The sequence below is a fragment of the Platalea leucorodia genome (genome assembly GCF_965183815.1).
Source record: "Platalea leucorodia genome assembly, chromosome: Z".
Taxonomy (NCBI): Eukaryota; Metazoa; Chordata; class Aves; order Pelecaniformes; family Threskiornithidae; genus Platalea; species Platalea leucorodia.
Genome location: NC_138858.1, coordinates 5,626,168 through 5,646,251, shown reverse-complemented (window position 1 = coordinate 5,646,251; position 20,084 = coordinate 5,626,168). Strand labels below are relative to the sequence as shown.

Sequence of the window (20,084 nt, the reverse complement as noted above, 5' to 3'; positions counted from 1 at the left end):
TAAATTCATTGTCATGAGCTATACTATTAGTTCACCATCGAGACAAGGATTCATATTACTTTTCTTTAAAGAATAGCTTCCCATTCTCTCAAATACAAGCTTAATTTTCTTATGTTGAGATTCCAACACACCAGGAGAAAATTAATTTAGAAATGGAACACTTTGAGCAATTTCAGTCTTTTGTATTTTGATGTACACTGGTTGGTACTCTTGATTTACAACAGGACTAGAGCAGGGTCAGACCACTTGTAGTAGAGATTAAAAATGAAATGGGAACATCTTGATTGCAGAGAGGTTTTACAAAACACCATCTCTAACAAACCCTGAGTGTTGGACCTAAAACTCATTGATGGCAATACTTTAATTATGGAGTGGGCAATAGTTTTTGGAGGGAAAAAAAATCCCATTCTTTTTTATGTTTTCTGGGCCAGTGATAAATTATTCTTTGCATTCAGTTGCTTTCTGAAATCAAATTTTTGATGTCTAGTGATAGGTTGACCATCTCAGTAACTTTTTTTTTGCTGTATCAGCATAAACTATTGGGCAAGTGCTTGCTCCAAAGGCTGTAAAGCTCATTTGTTGTGCCCCTGGCAGGGTCCTGTCAGTATTTCAGGGGACAGGAGGTGGATGGGGAGGAAACTAGTACAGGAGGGTGGGTGGCAGCGTGAAACATTTGTCTGTGAATGGAGGACCTCAGCTCAGCTTATAAATTATCCCCTGGGCCTTGTAGATAAACACAGACTTCTATGGTGACATCGTCTGGGAAAGGCAAACACTTGCTGACGATTGTAGGCTAATCCTTCAGGACACTAATTGCCAGAAAACTAAGGAAGCATTATTTTAGGAACAGCTTGTTTCAGTTTGTGAAAGGGAAAAACACTGGACTGGATTTAGTTTTGTTTGCTGAACTTTACATCCTCCTCCTGCTCTCTGTCTCAGATTTTAAAAATTTACCTTTATCATTGTTGTTGGGAGCTTTTTCTTTCTCTTTTTTCAGTCTTGCTTTGTATTTTCCTGTGATTCCTCTGTAAAGTTGTGTGAAAATGCAACTTAGTTTTCATTTTAATGAATGTACACATAAATAGGTATGTGATTTTTATACCATTAACTATTTAAAGGTTTGGGACTAGCCAGCTACATTTTGGCTGAATTTTTGTGAAAGGTGATGCTTTGCAAAGATTTTCATTTTTTTCATTCTATCAATCAAGTCAATTTGGAAACTTGCAAAAAGTCCTAGACACACTGCCCCACCAGTGAAAATTGCCAGCTGAACCAAGTCGTTACCCCATTGCTGGGGACTTAATTTACTGGCATTTCTCCAATACACCTCTAAAGATAAGGCACCTTAACCTCCTTGACCTGAGATCTGCTTCCCTGAGTCTGATATCCAAAGGTACCTATCTGCATGGCATTTTCCATGGTGCAAGTCACCAGTGTGTAAATCCTGGCTCCATCACTGTCAAGGGCAGAAGTCCAAACAGGCTCACATGGGGCTGGGATTTCACAACAGTCACAAGGAACCCAACTTTAATGTTGGATTTCCACCAGAGCAAGAGAGGGACTGGTGGTCTATGTTGTATGGCCTCCCAGTCCAAATCAAACCCTACAAGATGAGATGCAAGGATGGGCAGTGCAACATAAATCCCACAAAGGCTTTGAAAACCTCAAAGGAAATACAGCTGAGCACACTAAAGAACTAGAGTCCCATCCTCCATGGATGATCTTGATGAAACTTTGGGTCAGTGAAGCAGGATGACTGAGAGTAGTCCCAAAATAGGACTACCTCTTGGCAGCAAAACTGCTGTGTCCTTAGCTGCCATTGGCACCATTACCAGTTGTTTGTGTGCTTTGTGGGAGTGAAATTCATCTGTGCTCCAAGGCCCAGAACCAAGTGTCTGCACCACAAATATCCTACTGTAATTGTAAGGTTCATATATGTTCTTCAGAGTGGTTATTAGTTTCCCAGTAATGTATGCCTCCCCATAAATTATTATACTGTTGCTTATTATTTGAGGTGCGTTGTTGCATAAGAATGGCAATCCTGGACTTGGATTTCCTTGTGCTAAGTAGTATATTAATATAAAGCTGAAAAGATGGTTCCTGGAGAGTGATTTCATTTGTGTACTTTCTAAGGAAAGAAAAATGTCATTTAAAAACAGGGGAAAAATGTGTGGGTGTACAAATAATGTGCACATTAGAGGTATGCATAAGGTTGAGAACCAGAAGTAGCAGAGTGCTCCATATTCTCAACACATGCACGTCTGCCTTCTTGGGGTTCAGTTTTATTTGTTTTCTGTTGCTTCTCCCAAAAGGTAGGCAGCTCATCAACGTTTAACTGCTCTTACCCTTTGATTTTTTTCTTTTTTCTCTTTGCTTAACCTTTCCGGTGGCTTGTGTGAGCTCAAGTGTTACTGAGAAGTCAGATCCTCCTGTCCTTCTGCGTGTTTGTTTTTGGTTTTAGTATGACAAATGTATGCCTTCTCTGGAAACGGTATCCATGCTGCAGAGTAATTATTTAGTGAATGGTGGATCCAGTTCATGTTGGCAAGGATCAGATTAATCATTATTAATCATGACCCCTCCAACAGTAACTTCATCCCTTGCCTAAGTGCTGCTCTTTATTAAGAAGTAATAGCTATTAGGGGATGCCTCTTGTTGCACCAGCACAGGTCTCAGGACTTCTGGCAGGAGGCAGAGGAACTTGGTTCAAAATTAAAAATAGACGTACATGGTCCACATTCCAGAAATTAAATAGGTAGCTTCCCCTGTGGGCTTCTTCGGCCTCATCTGAGTGTCCTCCTTTCCTCTGAAGCCTCACGAGAGTTTGCCTCTTTCCAAAGGTTGAATTCAGTGTTGGGGATGAAATAATCTCTGTGATGTTTTTTTTATTTGTCCACTTGATTTCCTTCTTTAAAATTAGGTAGATTCCAGTATAACCTTGTAGTCCTTGCAAGGGTAAGATTTTAAGGTCTATTCTAATATTTGTAGCAGGTTTCAACAGCTGACAAGACTGCAGATGAGCTAGCTCTCTGGGAGTCTAGTCGTACCAAGTAGATACCAAACCAACCACCTTTTTTGAGGATTTCTGGATTCCTTGAAAAAACACTGCACTGTTGAGGTGATGCGTGCAGCACTGTTCACCTTGTGCACAAAGTTGTGAGAAGTCCAGCTTCTCTCTCCAGGTCACTGGACTGGGGATTGCAGGCCTGTATATGTATATCTGTATATCCCAAAATACGTCTCCTTACCACTTGTGCCACCAGAGGTCTGCTAAGAGTAGACAGTAGATTAATTCATAATTATTCTGGTTTTCCTAGCAGTACAGGTTCTTTTTAAGAAGGTAAGGCAGTACCATCAATGAATGTCATCATTATTTCAGCAAAAGCACAATGACATAAGTAAGTACTGGATTGAAACCAATCTTCCCAATCCCTCTACCCCCCCAGAATCCAACTTAATTACTTTTTAAAATGTTTTCATTGACTGTATAGAAATCCAGGAAAAAACCCTTTAGAAGAGAGCAAAGGAAAGAAAAATGTCTTTTGTCTCCATCTAGCTCTTCGATACCTGGAGGGTAGCAGTAGAAACTTGGAGCAAACCTGCTACACTCTTTTGATCTCTGCCAAAGTAGTTGTGCGAATAACGTTGTTTAATGGTTGAAGGAATTTATTGAAGAATAAAAGTACCAACAAATACAAAGGGACCAATACAAATTATCTGGTAAACCACTTACAAATTTTATGTGCTGAGGGCTACTAGTAGTTTCCGATCTTAAAAAACAGGGGGGGCAGTTTGGAGGGGAGGGGAGGGAAGGAGAATAAAAAGTACATAAATAAACCCACCTCCTTAAATAGCAAACTGGCCTGGCCTGAACTCTGTCAGAGCTAAGTTCCTTTGGCAGCTGGCACTGTAATATCTGTTGAGGGTGTAGCAGAGGGCTGACACCAGGTTTTGGAGAATCTGCCTTAGCTTCGCTGGCTCTCCCTTGCATTCTTCCTCTTGTCAGCAAGAAATGCACTGAAGCACAAAGTGAAGGAGTGCAAAGGCTCCCGCACTCCATCTGAGCAAGTGTGGATCACACTCCCATGGCTAATGTTTCTCTCTGCTAAAAGAAATAAGAGTAACAAAAATAAATGAAAGCATTTGCTAACTTGGAAATACATGAGTGGAAGAAAGCAGGAGGAGAGAACTGGGGGAGTGAAGGTATGCTGTCCACTATCTCCTCCTCCAAGTTTCTGGGAGAGTTTGAATCTCTGCTTGAAAAATCACTGGATTCTGTACAGGTTCTAAAAAGCTAAAACCAGAAGTAAAACGCAAAGAGAGATGTTGAATGTCTGAGGTGTCTGGGCAGTAAAGCACCCTTAAAAAGCATTTTGTTCGTTCAATAAAGCAGGCTAGGTGAACATAAAAGGAACATGGGACTATAGGAAATTGTCCTACATCATTCAGTCCTTAGAGATCTCAGGGTACTGTTACATAGAGGACCACTGATAAACACATCCCTTTTGGCACTGGTACCTATTAAAAGCAAACCTTGTAGCTCTGTCATTACGTTTATCCCACCAATTAATCTTTTACTTTCCAAAATACTTAATCATATACACTTCTACATCTTGTTTCTCCTGCGAGATCAGAGTGTTTTTCCCCCCATGAGATGAGTGTTGGTCTCAGCCAGGTGAACTACCTTTGCTTTTGCATTCACCCACTACAATTATCTTGCTGCTGGTGGTGCCGTGGGGGGAAACAGTTCCACTTGGTGAATCAAAATGCTGTAGAAAATTTAATCTAAAACTTTTTTAAAAGCTGGAAATCTCTTCATCTCAATGGGATCTGATTGGGGACAAAAGGTATTTGAATGAGAGACTCATCAGCTGCCTTTTCTCTGGACCTCTCAAATTCATACAGCAGTTGGGCTTTGGTAATTGCTGAATCTACTGCTAAGCATCCGTGTTCCTGGTGGCTGGCAAAATTTTTTGGTTTCATTCATCTGTTGTGTGGAATTAAAGCAGTTGTGCAATGGAAGTTGGGTGTATAAGTCCTCATTCTTTGGATTTATGTAAGTTTTGGACAGATGGTGTTATGAAAGAAACTTCCTAAATGTAAGCCTCTGAACAAAAGAGATTGAGGTTATAGATGTCCTTTGCAAGTTCAGCTGTAATAAGTTTGTGTTGCAGTGGGTTACACCTCCATTCATACAATGCCTTTGGTAAGCTGACATTTCTAATGACCTTTTATAATCACCTATTTCCTTTTCTCACTCATTTTATGAATAGTCTTGTACTCACTTCAAGAGTTTCCCACCTTGTGGTCTCCTCTTACAGTTCATATTCATTTCAAAATGGGTTGGGCTTCCTGTAAAGTGTAGCACAGCATAGACTGAAGTTCAATAGAACCTTTCCTTTCTACAGGAAGGGGGGGACCAAAAAACTCATAGTGCCCTTTTTTTGCAGGAAAGGCTTCAGAAATGACAATCAGCAAATTGTGTTTCTTCTTTTGAGGCAGTTCTGAATGCATGCTCTAACACGGTGCCCTGCCCCTGTTGGAGATGTAAAACTTAGGCCTCTGACCTTTTCTAGTGAGTGATGATCCCATGGCACTTTCCGTCCTGAGTTGGAGCATGAGAGTCCTGGAGATGATGTTCTGTCTTAGCTCTCATTCAGGAAACGTATTCTGCCAACTTGACTTGACCCTGTGCCTTCAGTGGGACGCATTATTCTTCACTTCCTGCCCTAAATTGATGCATGCTGCCACCTTGCATTGATGGGTCCTTTGTTCCACCTCGGAGGTAGGTTCATTTCAATGGTGGATGAAGGGAAGCTGTACAGTTTTGAAAAACAATTTGAGAGCCCTCTCAATGAAAAGTGCTTCACACATGAAAAAAATTAGTCGTATCAATTGTCATCATCAGTCTCAAATCCTGAATTTGAAAGGGTCGTTTACACTCCTCAAAGGCAAACATGCATGCTAAAAGAGAACTAAAGCAGCTGAAGAAAATGCTGTCTCATGTCATTTCAGGCTCTGCAACTCCAGGGAGCATTAATAACTATTTTGTTGTTTTCACTGGTCTCTCTACATGGGCAGAGAAGGGAAGAGGCGGAAAAGAAGCTGCACTGCTGAGCCGCTCCAAGTAGTCCCATGCCCTCCATGTTAGCCGCCTACCTGCTGCAAGGAGACTCAACCAAGACAGGGACAACATGCAGATGAATGAGGAAAAGGCATAGGTGAAGATTTGGACTTGTGCATTTGATTATGATATAGTAAGGACCATCTTTCCCCATCGATTTCTGGCACTCTGGCTGCATTTGCTGCCTTTCCCACTCTATCTTGTTCCCATTTCCCCTCAGCAAATGCCAACGTGAAAACACCATGGCAGGGTCAGTATCAGTCAGCCACCTTTTAGATGACAGATGCCACATGAATCCAGATACCACCTTCTCTGAGGTTCATGCAGACTGAACGGCCTGCTCAGAGCTGCTGAGAGCTGTGAGGTGCAAGGAAAGTGCAAAGGCTTTGTGGAGGGTGGCAGATGGAGAGAAGGACCCGCTCATTGGTTGGAGTGTTGTGCTTGCAATTTTGTGGAGCACTTCACACCTGTCTCGGCATGGGTACAAAATGCTACCCAAGCAGAATGGTGGCAGTTTGCACCCTCCTTTTACTCACATTGTACCAGAGTCAATGTCAAGACAAGATGAAATTCAGGTCCTAAATCTCAACAGGTCATCTGTCTGGAATTGTACCCAGTATGGTTGTTCTGCATTCAGCAAATATTCAGTCATGACATTGGTTATTCATGCAAAATGTATTCAGTTGAATTTTCCAGCAGCTCAGGCAATGACTTTTCCTGATTTTCTTGTGGGAGCCTGTTCTGCTGTTGGGTCGACCACGCTGATAGGAACATTTTTGTGTTGTTCCATTTAAACAGTCTTTTGTTCCTTATATCCTTTCAGTCTTTGTTATATCCCACTTTGTGAATCTCTTGTTCACGCATATAAGTTGGTTTGGTGAGAGTAGCAGCCTAAGATACATGTGTACCTTGGGTTTAAAGTTTCCTTATATAGGTCAAAATCAGTTTTTAAAACATTACCTTCTGGAAACCAATCAGAAAACTCTGTCAAATAAAACTGTAACCAACATGATCTTTGCAGAAGAAAAAAAAAAGAATCCCTTGTGCAGGGGAGAAATCATTCAAGCTATAGTTTGAAAGTCTTTATAGCAGGTGGAAGAAGAAGTGATTCAGTGTCTACGGAGTCAGGTCACCCCTTAGAAATGCTGGTTCTGTCCCTCAGTCTGCCACAGATTTCCTACACAACCAGATGTGTGATTTAATTCCTGCAGGACCTCAGCTCTCTTTATAAAGCAGTGAGCGCAGCATGGATATCCTTCCTGTTAAAGACTGGGGAGTAGTTGGATATTAGTGTGGTGTAGGCCTTGCCTGAGGCAGGTTAATACTGGCTTGAAATATAGCATGGCTCCTACTAGCATCCCGACAGAGGGGTGTTTTATTCATTTTTTATGTCGTATCTTAAAAAGAACCAGATAAAAATCTGACCTAAAGTAGGAAAAAAATACAAGAAATAGCCATATGATTCACTGAAGGACTAAATCCCCTCTGCAACTTGTTCCAGCCTGGAGAATATATTCACAGCTGGGTTATAAACCCTCAAAACCAGACAACATAACCTTAACTAACACAACATTACTAAGGCACTGCTGTAATGGGATCATTCTGCTATGGCTCATGGGCACATTTTAAGTGTCATCAATTTAGTCTACAACTGGAGGCTGTTGAGTGCAAAACCATTTTAGCAACTGCATCTTACATGCAGAAATGATTGAATATTAATGGCTTTTCTTTTGTTGAGAAAAAATCCAGAGAGGAAAATGAAAAGCCATGGGAAACCTCACTGTTGTTCCTCAGATAGTGAAGTTTGTTCTTGGAGGGCAGCACAATCAGTCTAGCAGCTGAGTATTGGTATAGGCGGCCAGGAAGTTAGCTCTCATTCTCCAGCGCTGATCTGTTCTACAAACTTAGCCAAGTTATTTCACCTTAGTTTTCCTTCTTAGTCTTATCTCTTCAAGGATGCGAGTTATTTGACAGAACAGTTATTTCACTCCATTGTCGGAACAGGTTAGACTCTACCTGCACAACATTGAGACTGAGCAAATAGGGAAAAGCTATGAGAGATAAGGCCCTGTGTTCTGTCCAACCAAAGATGCCCATCATGACTATTTTGGTAGCTGATGTCAAGCCCTTTAAAAAGAGCTCAAAATGTTTTGCAGCTGAGTGGGAAATGTGATTACCTTACCCTGAAGCTGGGGTCGGAAAAGGTGATAAAATTAACTTTCCCAAGTTAATCTTTTGATCTTTTACCTTGTCACATTGTAGGCCTGGGAAAACGTGTGATGATGAGGTGGTGCAAAAGTTTCTATTTTGGATATGGATAATTGTGTTGTCTATAGGTGTTATGGGCCAAGACTTGGATAAATGTCCTGAGGCTGCCTGAGTAACCATGTAAACAGGATGACAAGGAGATGCTAGCAACTTTCCATGAACTCTGTGTTCGCCGGTGCTGCAAGGTCAGAGCTGTTGTAGGCTTTTTGCAGGGCATTCTTATGGTTTGACTTTAGATGATTGACTGACTGACTGACATGTTGTTGAGGCACCCCTACCTCCCTCCACTGACTGTGTCAGGAACGCAGGCTCTGAGTTGAACCACGGCTATCTTCATAAGGAAGTAAATTGAAATATCTCTCTCAACATCCTCCCTGGAGGTCAGCGGTTGTACTTAGAAAACAAGGGAATGACTCCTGATGAATAACAGCCTGCAAAAGTTTTTATATTCTCTTTTTATCATTATCAAATCATGCTGAAGAGACTGCAAGGTGAAGAAACTCTCAAGCCTCACTTTTGAGAAGCTGCTATGATGAAGACAGGGCATTTCAAAATCAATACTAAAGACTGTATTTCAAAGAGCAAATGGGAGAGTCATTATAAGCTGCTTTACTTCTCATCTCTAATTCCCCATATTCATAACTTAAGCCCTGTCATTTGGATTTATCCTCTGTGGCCTGCAGTGACACCAGGAAAAGTCCTTCTTTTTAATTCTGTGGCAAAAAAATAACAATGCTGCAGGGTAGGATCATATCCCCACATAAGTTTAGGGTTTAAATATTTCATGTTGGGCACTAGATTTTGCTGACTTCTCCCCCTCCCGTTTGTCCCCCTCCTCCCTCCTCTGCTGTTATACATCAATCATCCTCTTTCCTAGAGGCTATGATACAAACAGTGTAATCCCAGAGAGAGTGGATACTGATACAGCCAATCCTGCACATGACTATTGCTCTGTCCTTGGAGATGCCATCACTAAATTTAACGATAAGCTGTTGCTGATGGGATTGTTTCAGCTAGACTGGAGAAAGCAATAAGGGCAGTAATCTAAGAACCCAGCTTTGCCGTTGTTGGGTGATCTGTTGTATCTCCATCCACTTCTCCTGTTTTAAGTGGCTTTTGAAACTTCTCTTTCCTTTATTACTTCTTGGTTTGTCTTGTCTTAGCACTTACAGCATCATAAATACAGTTTCCTTACTGGCAATATTTTTAATTATGACCTGGAAATGAACCTTAGACCTGACTCAGCCAACCCAACTGAACTATTCATAACACATAAAGGATTGGTGTTGAATTAACTAATGACTTTAAAATAAGGAAGGCTTCTTGTATAGGCTGCTTTTTGGGAAAATACCACAAGCTCAAATGCTATTCTGTTAAGTGGCCCTCAGAAGAGATTTTTGGGTTTGTTGTTTTGGTTTGTTTGGGGTTTTTTTGTTTGGAAGTCGGGAATGTGTTTAGAGGAGGTGGTGTTACTCACCTTCAGAAAAATCCTACAACAGTATATTCAGGAGAAGCTAATGAACAATGGTTGACTTCTGGCAAGTCCAGGCAGTGACAACTTGTTCCAGCAGCACTGTCCCCCTGCTCCCGTGTTTATTGAACTGGACTTGAGATCACATGATATTCTGCTGGCAAGTTTGGGAATGAACTTTTGTGGGAACCCACTACTTTCTCTCATCTGCTAAGCCCTTATTAAACCCCACTATTACTTTTTCTAACTCCCCTCTGGACTTTGAATTACATTGCAGTGAACACAGCACACGTGAGTAAGAGCTTAAGGTTTTGCTCACTTGGGTGGTCCCATTAAAAAGACCAGGTTTGCTGTCTTGGCTGCAGAGTCATTCCAAACATTACTGCTATTTTTCTTCCCCTAGCATTTCTCACCTGCCTTTTTTTTTTCTTCTTTTTTTTTTTTCCATGTCTAATCTATTAATATGCATTTTAACCAGTTAACTTTGGAACCAAAATATTAACTGCATAGGAGCAGCTTTTCTGAAGGTTCATAAAATATGTATCAGAGCCGGGAATATAAAATGCTCTTATTTTGTAGCAGACAAAATGTATAAAGTGCTGAGTGAAAACTGAGAGGGACCCAACTTAAACCTTTGAAAATCACTGCCAGTTCCAATATGCTGTATTTATTTTTACTTGGAAGGCTCAATCCTGTCCAGATGAGGTCATTTGGTTGGGAGCATACGTGTCCGTGCAGAGCCGGGAGGGAATGAAGCCTGCAGGATGCTTCAGCTCCAAGGTGTTGAGCTGCCAGCAGTGGGAGCGGGGCGGGCAGCCCGTCTACGTGTTGATCCTGGCATCAGAGCGTAACATTGGGGTGGAGGTGTTGTAATGTTTAAGTTGATTTCTTTTAAGGAAGGCGTGACAGTGTAGCTTTTGTATCCTCAGCTGTTTGCTGCGTAGGGTAAGTGGAGGCAAAGCTGGACGTGCTCTAAGAATTTGGGGATGGGGGAATATATTTAGGTAGGGGTGTCTGTAGTTACTCATTCCTATGACTCCACATGGCAGAGAGCCTGTTATTTCATTTGCATGGCTGTATCTTTTACCTTACTGTCTTTAACCCTTGCACTCTCAGCACCTGATACCTGCTCAGCACCATTTTACTTTCCCCTCTCTCTTCTCCCGCATTTTACCTTACTTCTCTTGTCAACAAGATTAATAGCTCAGCCATTTGTCTCTATAAAATGTCACTTTTCTCTCTGGAGCTCCCTCTCTGCTGCTCACTGCTCCATCCCAGCAGGTGGGAAAGTCTCCTGTGCCTTCCCCAAGAAGCCTTGTCCTCCCTGCTCCCCCCTCCCCATCTCCCTGCCAGCAGCCTGTTTGCCAACACTTTGCACGAGGAAGCTGCCTCTATAAAAATAAACCGTGCTGAAATCTGAGAGACAGAAACCACGCCAACCTCACACTTCATTATTGGTAATGGCAACCTATTTGATTTCCATTTGCAAACAGTAGCCTGCATATGTTCCCCACCATGGAGTCCTTCTCCCTGTGCCATTTTCTGCGCAAATTCAGGTTCCCCATGCCTGGTGCTTAGTCTGCTTTGTGATTTGCTTGCTTGGAGCCACAAACACCCCTGCTTCACAATTAAAGTATGGAAAAAGCCTGTTAAGTCACTGACTTAATTGTCTGGTTGCTTACCACCACCACAAGGTTGCCATCTGCAAAGGGCTTGAGCCTCTTCTCCCACCTTCTTTACCTTTATAAGATTTTTTTCCTCGCAGATGGCTTTTATTGCTGATTTGCACCAGAGAAAGCCAGCACAGACAGACCTGTATTTCCTTTTCTTATCCCCAACATACACTGCCACATGGGAATTGCTTGGGGTCGGCTGGCTGTGCAGACACTGCACTCCTGGGCCTCCAACGCTGCCCAGCTGTTATGGCATAAGCCTGGGCTGAGGATTTAGGATGAAACTTGATTTTCCAGGAGATATCTCTATTAAAAAAAAAAAAAAAAAGAAGGAAAAGGTGAAGGAGGAGAAGTAAGATAAACCAAGCTTTATATCAGCAGGGTGAATGCTGCATGCCCTTGAAACCTGCATGAGCTGTGGGTCCCTTTCTCCATCACACACAGGGATGGGGCTCCCAGCTGAGTATTTCAAGAGGTGGCAGTGGCAAGGGTCCCCAGGAGGGCTCGAGGAGGGGGGACCTGCCCAGGGCCCAACGAAGAGCTTGACTTTCACTCGATTTACTGGAGCAATTGAGTTTGTCAGTGAAATGAGAGATGGACTCAATCAGCTGTCACACTGAGACACTCCTGTCACTACTGTCAATAGCATCGAGTTTCTGATCCTTTCTCAGATTAGCTCTGTGCCAGAACATCAAATGAAAAGCTGTTTGGGGCATGAGGAGAGGAGAAACTCTAAGCAGTTACCTAGGAATCAGTTTACAGACTTCAAAGCTCTGTCAGGTTTATTCTGATGGCCTATAGCAATGTACAGGGAGCAGTAATGCGTTTGGAGTGTAATGTAGACTATCCTCTTCAGCCCCATGTTCGTTCAGGGACCGGGAGACAGGGGTTGGAGAAGAATAGAGGCATCTCTCCCGGAGAACCCAAATGGCATGCAAATGGCCTGCCTCCCCTGGAAGAGCTGCTCTTTAACCTGATGGAATAAGTCGCTTTTCTTATCTTACCTTTCATCCTGAAGGACTCCTACATTTCTCTCAGCACTGAAATGAAGCCTTTTTCTGGTAGGGCTGGGTCATGAAAAAGCATCTCCGCCAACAATAGGACAGGAGTGAAAAGAAGTGCGACAAGTTTGTCATGCAGAAATGATGAAGGGCTTGGGGGTGGGGGGGGTCCACCCAGCCCATCTGAGCAGTTTTTGGCAGTGCTGAGCCTCAAGTATGATAATTTTTTTGTATAACAAGGCAAGAGCTTTGTAGCCCATTAAGTTCTTCCAAGACCTTTTGCTTGAAGTTTAACTGTTTGGATCTGGGACAGCCTTTGTCAAGAATGTTTCCATCATGAGGGATGCCAATATGAATGTCTCTATTTATGGAAAGAATAACTTATCAGGAGAGGTTTGTTTTTTTTTTTTAAAAACGTCAAGGATTTGAGAACTCTCTTTTCTCTGTTCCAGCTGAAACAGCTTATGACAAGGTGAACTCACCCATTTACACAGAAGCCAAGAGGATAATGTTAATCCTATTAGAAAAATAATCGACCACCAAATAATAATAATAATAGGGGTGGAGAAGGAATCCTTCTGAGACAAATTTACAGAATAATTCGTGTGAATTTACTCTTTTTTTCTCAGGGTTGAGATGTTAAATATTTTGCTATCAATACATGAATTATAAAGATTACTATTTTCCTTCCGCTTCTGTAAAGAAATTAAGTGATGGAAAAGCTGCTTTCTAGCATTATTGCTAGAAGGTTGTGTCCTTTAGAGAATACTCCTGTTTTTTCCAGAACACTGTCTCAAAGAGTGAGGCAGTATCTGTAGAGAGAATTACCCTGCACAGCACTAAACCAGATTTTTTTCCTTGAATGCAATTTTAAGATTTCTAGTTTTTTCCCTGTTACCTGATTTCATTATTAGGTTGCCTTTGACCTCAAAACATCAAAAGGTTCATCTCCTCCTCATTCAAGATCACCACTATCCTTCGTGAGTAGCAGCTGCAACTACATTTCACTGCTTAATATTTAAGCAGCTCTCTGTCCGAAACAAATCATACCTTCCTTCCTCCTTGATTGCTCAAAAAAACCACCTCAACCCAGTTCAAAGGACTATATAAGTGATCTTTAATATCAGAGGCAACCCCGTTTGCTTCTCCTGGTGGCATGAATGTGAAAGGGCCATGGAGAAGTGTGGGAAAGACAACAGAAAGGAAAAAACCCACCACATTCTCCTTAAAGAGTATTTGAAAGCAAATGCTGAATACATACCTTTCTTTGACCTTTTCCTTAGATTAGTGGTATAGGCAGCTGTTGTGCTTGTATTACACATTCCAGCGCAGGGACTGACTCGTGAGCAAGGTAGGTGTGTGCGTGTATGTGTACACGCGCGTGTTTGTTATTCAACCTGTCAGCCAAAAGTCTTCAGTGCTGGTTTTAGCCTTTTCTGTTTTTTCATAGTTTCCAAGGGGAGGTGTGGTTGTTTGAGGGCTTTGTTTATGTTCACTGGGTGACAAGAAACCTAAGAGCTTTTAGTGAATTCAGATATACTCTGGAAGCAAGGTGTGAATCTCCAGCCATTTTCAAGCTTTCATTAAGTCTGAGACAAGAGGAAGAAAATAAACAACTCACTGCTTTCTAGCTGCAAAGGGATGAAAGATTTTCAGCCTGTGGGCCCCACCAGGACAGTATAGATGCCTACAAAGGGAGAAGTTGGAGGAGAGATAAAAAAAGGCTGGAGTTGCAAAAAAAAAAAAAAAAAAAAAAAAAAAATCTCAAAACTACTACTGAAGTTGGATTTAGTCTTTATTTTACCAAGCCCCCATTGAGCCAGCTGGCCTTGGTAAGACCCTGATGGAGTGGAGTGTGCCCATCATCCACAGAATGGGCTTCACGGGAGGGGTGATGTCTCTAATGAAGGCATGAGGGTAGCCCTAAGGACTCCAGCTAATTGCATCAAACCCAGCAGAAAGGGACGTGGCCAGGTCATGCACTCACCCTCTCCGTGCTTGGCCTCCCTCGCCTAGGAAGCCAGATAGGCAACTGCTGCTGCAGGCAGAGGCTGCCAGCGGTACAGAGATGGGTGCATGACTGCTCTGTGTCACCGCAGGAGGGGTTTAGTGTCACCAAGCTGAGAGCTGGCCCATACACCCAGCTCTGCCTCGTGATGTGGAGTGAGACAGTTTATCTCCTGGTCTAATGCTTCCCCGGCCTGTGCCAATCTGTGAGCTCCTTGGGGCAGGTACTTCCCTCTGATCGTATGTTTGTGCAGTGCATAATTGTAGATGCAAGCGTAATATAAATAATAAGGTTAAAAGTCACTCTTCTTGAGGGGAGGTGAAAAGAGAACGGAAATGGAGCTGCTACTCAGCTTCCTGGCTTTTCCTGGAGTCAAAAAGAGAGTGCAAAGGGTATTGCAGGATATTTCAGAGTATTTAGTCTTGAATCATTTGCCATCCTGTTTTTATTCCCCTGCAGATGTATTTCAAAGAAAGTGTTTAGATGGAGCTAACGACCTTGCTTATAGTTGAGGTTGCCTGTCACTTCCCATGATAAGTCCCTGATTTGGTTGTTTGGGCTGCGGCAGCTCACAGTGTTTGAGCTGAAACTTCCCTTCCTGCATGCCAGACTCACACCAAGTTCATTTCAGAGAGGGGCATTTTCAGTGCATTGCTAAAACCATCCTGGTTTTTATAATTTGGGAAGATGATTCTTACTTTTTCATCTTTTAATCTTTAAAATGTCCAAACTATTCCAGTTATGCCATTATACACCAACCCTTAAAAGTGACAGGAAGCTCTGAGATGAAGTGGCCCCATGTGCTGGGCACTACCCAGGGTGCTGCCTCTTCTCCTTGGCACGAGCTTTCCCTGAGTGGCAGTGGCAGTCCAGCCATCTTTCCAGAGGCAGCAATGTCGTGGAAAGAAACCAAATGAACAGGGAAGGCAGCAAGTGAGTTGCAAAGTCAGGACATCAGTGGAGGTGAAGGCTTTGCCTTCATGTGTTGTATTGTTAATAGACACAATCTCAGGTCCAAGTGAAATACTAGATGTGTGTTTAGGTTTTCCTAAGAGTCACTAAGAGAAGAGTGAGTCACTGGCCCCATGGGCATGTACAGTGGTTCCAGAAATGATCAGTGGCTGAACAGCAGCATGTTAATATTGCCATTACTCGTGTTTCAATGCAGGAGCGGTGTTGTCTCTGATCCCATGTGCACACCATCTGGGTGTTAGAGAAGTTACACCTAGTAACCGGGAGTTAGAAGGAGATTACTATTTCTAGTCTTTAGCTCCTCCAAGTCTCTTCACCTGTATTTCTTCAAGACCTGATACAGTGGCATCTCAGTTGAACAAAGGCCCTTACATTTCTTCTGTAATAATTATGAAAGTATTTGTTTCATACTCATTTTTACTTTTCATTATCTACCTAAGATTATGAGCCAAATTGTCCCCTGCTTAAACCAAGGCTTTCCTGGACCACTGAAAATCATGTCTGAACTCTGTTCATCTCCAGCCTTGCTGGGTCACCCTGAAGCTTGTCTCTAGGTGAGTTCTTTCATCTGATAACATGGGTAGCACAACTTCTTTATCTCAGAGACCGGTGCCGGGAGAAATCCATCAGCAACCACGATAACAGATTACAGTTATTGCAATAATTCAGGTCACAGGACTATTGGAAATAATGTTTGCATCTATGCGTGGACATATTTACATACATGCATGATTGTGTCTATGAGATTTAAGACTAAAAGTAAATCAGTCTTTCTCTTAAATAATGTCGTTGCTCTTGAATTGTCTCATGAGTGTTTCCTCTCCAGTTAGAATTTTTTCCCCCAGTATTATATTTGCTGCTATGGAAAAGATGCTCACAGCATAGCTTAAGTAAAGATCGTATCTCGTACTGGAGAGTCCCATTTACTGCTAAAGCATCATTCTCAGCTGTTCCTTTTTGTACAATGTACTTCTCTCTTCTTCTCTCACTTCCCTTCTTCACTCCATCTCCAGCAACAGTAGCAAGTTGTCCTTCTATATCAGCTGTCATTTACCCAGTAACAAAAAAGGTGGTGGAGCACAGTTTCTATTTAGTCTCTGCCGACTCAGTATGCAGCAATGAAAAGTTTTCATTCTTGCTGTGCCAAAGTTCCTAACTTTGCCAACTCATAGAATCATAGAATGCTTTGGGATGGAAGGGACCTTTAAAGGCCATCTAGTCCAACCCCCCTGCAATTGGCAGGGACATCAACAACTAGATCAGGTTGCTCAGAGCCCCATCCAGCCTGGCCTTGAATGTTTCCAAGGATGGGGCATCTACCACCTCTCTGGGCAAACCATTCCAGTGTTTCACCACCCTCATTGTAAAAAATTTCTTCCTTATATCCAGTCTGAATCTACCCTCTTTTAGTTTAAAACCACTACCCCTTGTCCTATCGCAACAGACCCTGCTAAAAAGTCTGTCCCCATCTTTCTTATAAGCCCCCTTTAAGTACTGAAAGGCTGCAACAAGGTCTCCCTGCAGCCTGCTCTTCTCCAGGCTGAACAGCCCCAGCTCTCTCAACCTTTCCTCATAGCAGAGGTGTTCCATCCCTCTCATCATTTTTGTGGCCCTCCTCTGGACCCTCTCCAACAGGTCCATGTCCTTCTTGTACTGAGGACCCCAGAGCTGGACGCAGTGCTCCGGCTGGGGTCTCACGAGAGCAGAGTAGAGGGGCAGAATCGCCTCCCTCGCCCTGCTGGCCACACTTCTTTTGATGCAGCCCAGGATACGGTTGGCTTTCTGGGCTGCGAGAGCACATTGCTGGCTCATGTCCAGCTTTTTGTCTATCAGTACCCCCAAGTCCTTCTTGGCAGGGCTGCACTCAATCCCTTCATCCCCCAGCCTGTATTGATACCAGGGATTACTCCGACCCAAGTGCAGGACCCTGCACTTGTCTTTGTTGAACCTCATGAGGTTCACACGAGCTCATTTCTCCAGCCTGTCCAGGTCCCTCTGGATGGCATCCCATCCCTCAGGTGTGTCGACTACACCACTCAGCTTGATTCATTTCAGTTTGCTCAAGCATCAACATTTGAATCTTTACCTCCTGCCTACGTTATCCACTTAGCACTCAGCTGGATCCAGGAGTGGAAGGATGGCTGGTTTGCATGGGCTGAGTTTTGTTTTGGGATTTGCAGAGCCAACTCTTGTGATTTTTAAGTGTGTTATGATGTGAGGTGTGCAGTGGTTTGGTTTTTCCCTGTTTTTTTTTTTCCCTTTTAAACATCTGCAGCAGCATCAATGAGTGATGAGGCTTAAATTATAAAGGCCCTGAAACTTGGAAGGTACATAAATAGGATTTAATTTGTATGATTTTAAAGCTAATTCAGCATTTCTGAGGAGCCTGGCCCACAATTTTCAAATATTTTGACTTTAGCAGTAATAGGAACTCCAATTATAATGTTGCTGATAGTGGCTCACATATAGGTATGATCTTTAATCCTAAAGCAGGTATGATTCACCACCAAATAACTATCACTTCCACGTTGGCAGCTGCAACACACTTCCCTTTTAAAAGCTAGGCCTTCTTCCTAAATCTGTGATAGGTATATTGGCCCATCTTTCTGCTTCCTTACAACACTCCCAAGACTAAAAGTCTAAAAGCTAAACTACAAATTTTTATGCTTAGTGGTTCTGATGACCCTGACTGCTCTTTTGTATGACATACAAATGGACATTTTACACTCTGTGGCTGCCTTTTCCTATAAAAAGAGACAATTATGTTTTTCATTTTTACATTCTAAAATAGCTGTAAAAAATAACCACTAGGCTCTAAGACACTACCATAGGAGTGACCCCAGATTTTTAGGTTTTTTTTCATTCAGTAGCTCCAAAAGTACTTCCCTGGTTTAAAAATTGGGCTGAAATTTGAATTGAGGGAACTACAAAAGGGTCTTTCAGCTTTCCTGCTGGATTTTGAAATGCTAGAAAATACTGGAGTTCCATTTCAAAGATTTAGCAACAAGGCTGACAAATTATCACTTGATGCAGGCAATGGGACTGTAGGTGCAATAAATTGAAAATTTGTGGGAATCCCATTACATTTGTGAGAATTAGCAGTAATGCATATTATTTCTAGAAAAATGCCTGCCTGCTGAGCATGTACCAGCTCCACCAAATGCAATGGAGCAGCTTCAAGCTAGATGCTGACAAGACTTTCCTGATCTCCCTGTGACCCCCATTGCAGGAGGTGAGCTGGCAAGAGGAATTAGCAGGGACAGGGAGGAGAAGGTTTGTTTGTTTCTTCTTGCTTGGAAAATGTGTGTGGCTGTCAGAGCTGAAGCGTTTTGGTGACACTCAAACTACCTCTCCAGCACCGCTCCTTGCGGGCTACACGTTCATCTTTTATCGGGAGGACACTGGCGTGGTGAGAGACAGCTTCTTCATAGAAAGTCAGCTGAGCGCTTCTGCACAAACATTTGGAGGACTCAACTCTTTTTTTTCCCCACTCTGAAGAACCCTTTGCCCTTACTTCCTTTTTTTTTTTTTCTCTTTTCTGTAGGCTGAGAAATGCCTCAGGAATGTACTTGCTTGCTCTCCTTTTGCATGCCGGCTCTCCCAGTGATGTATTAATTAGCTGGAGCACTGCACACTAACGAGTAACTGCAGGCTGATCTCGTTAAACATTAATGCTTAACTAGAAAAGCAAGAGCTGTTAAAGATATGCCACTCAATGTCATCCATGTCCAAATGTAAAAGAAGTCAGCAGCTGAGCTACTGGCACTTGTGTTTCCAGAGGGAGCGAGAAGGGCCGAGTAGCTCAGATCCCTTTTCCAGAGCCAGCTGGGAACACCTCGACCACAGATGGGTTTCCATGCTCCTTTGATTGCCTTTAGCATTGATCCCAGCCATTTTCTAGTGAGCAGCACTCTCTCAAGGAGATAAATGTGCAAGTCCTTGTGCCCACACTGCTTTTTCAGCCTTTTTCATGCCTTGTTTTTTAGCGGTTAAGTCCAGTACAGGTCTGCTCCTTATCCTCTCTTTAACCACAAGCAAATAGTTATGGCCAATGTTTTCAAACATGAAAGTTTCAAGTCATGTAGATACACCCCAATGGAGTCATCCAAATTAATGGTTGTCTTGATTATTACTGACTTTGCTGGATATTTTAGGCAACCCTATTTGAAAATATTGACCTTATCACCACTTTGCTTCAGTTTACCCTTGGAAGAATTTGTTAGGACAGCTCTTTATATTGTGAGGCTTGACTGATACTAGGAAAAATACCTTGACTACCTCATAAGAAAGTTTCAGAGTGTTTATTTGTTCATTAAACACCTGGAAATGCTGCTGCTGAAAGTGGATCGAGCAAGAGCCTCCTGCCCGAGAAGCCCTGCTCCTACTCTTCTTCAGGTGTGTGCTGTTACACCCTGGTTTTGCAGGAGCAGTTGCTGGCAGCACTTCTACCCTTTTTATTTGCATGAGCAAAGATGGGATTTTGTATGCATTCTCTTAATAACTGTCTACATGCAAATCAAGAACAGAGTTTTGCATGAGTTTTTATGCTTGGCTTTCCAGCCAGTTA

The 20,084-nt window shown here is 42.6% G+C and overlaps 1 protein-coding gene across 1 annotated transcript in view; it reads left to right on the top strand.

The window, feature by feature from the left end:
* The window catches only part of SETBP1 (SET binding protein 1), a 263,504-nt gene that overhangs the window by 51,922 nt on the left and 191,498 nt on the right, over positions 1-20,084 (top strand).